The sequence below is a fragment of the Aptenodytes forsteri genome, unplaced genomic scaffold, assembly GCF_000699145.1.
Source record: "Aptenodytes forsteri isolate BGI_AS27 unplaced genomic scaffold, ASM69914v1 Scaffold52, whole genome shotgun sequence".
NCBI classification, from domain to species: domain Eukaryota; kingdom Metazoa; phylum Chordata; class Aves; order Sphenisciformes; family Spheniscidae; genus Aptenodytes; species Aptenodytes forsteri.
In genome coordinates, this window is record NW_008795434.1 from 390,495 (window position 1) to 391,415 (window position 921).

The following is a 921-nucleotide window of genomic DNA, read 5'->3' on the forward strand; positions in this document are numbered from 1 at the left end:
GGGGGGCTGCAAGCTCCCCTCCCCGGCTTTGGGGAGGCTCCTCCCGGGCGCGGGACGGCGGACTCCGTGCCCACGCGGGTGCGCGAGTGAAAAAAAATAAAAAATAATAAAAAAATAAAAACCCCAAAAAAACCCCAAACCCGAGGATTTCAGCACGTTTCGCGGAGTAAGTGAAAAGGGTTTTTGCCGCGGGGAGGGGGAAAAAAAAAATGTAAAAAAAAAAATCTAAAAGAAACTGCTGGAAGAGGGTGGCGGGGAGCGCTCTTTCAGCCCCACGCTTTCATGCCGTACTCAATCGGCTTTTTGAAACTGCAGATCCTTTGAGACAGAGAGGGAGAGAGAAGCAAAAATCCCTGTTTGTACCTAAAACACACTGCAACCTGGAAGGCTGGCAGAATAAACCTATTGTGGAGCTGAAACGCGCCGGGATATACAAGCAAAAATCCCCCAGAGTACCACTGTTTGTGAAAAGGTAATTGCTAAGTGAAAATATTTCCAAGTTTTCACTTTTTTTAACTTTCGACTTCGCGATTTGTTTGCACGCCGAAAAGAGAAGACGGGGGGAAAAAAAGCCTTTTTTTTTTTTTTTCCCAAACCCCTCTGAAACCTAAAAGATAAAATTACTGGATCTAAAAATAAAGCAGTGGTTAAAAGCCTCCCCCACCCTCTCCAATCTCCCACCCCTTCCACCCCTCTCTCGCCTTCTCCCTCCCTCCCTCCCTCTCTCCCTCCCTCCCTCTCTCTCCCTCTTTCTGTGTGTTTGCTTTTTACAAAGAAATTATTTGAACTTCCCACTGCCTCATAAAAAGGAAACAGAAGAGCAGTTTTGACATATGGATGTGATTTTTTCTGCTCTGAGACAGATGCACACGGAAAACAAACAGCACCAGGGGCTGCAGCTCTGAAGGGAGCGAAGATGCT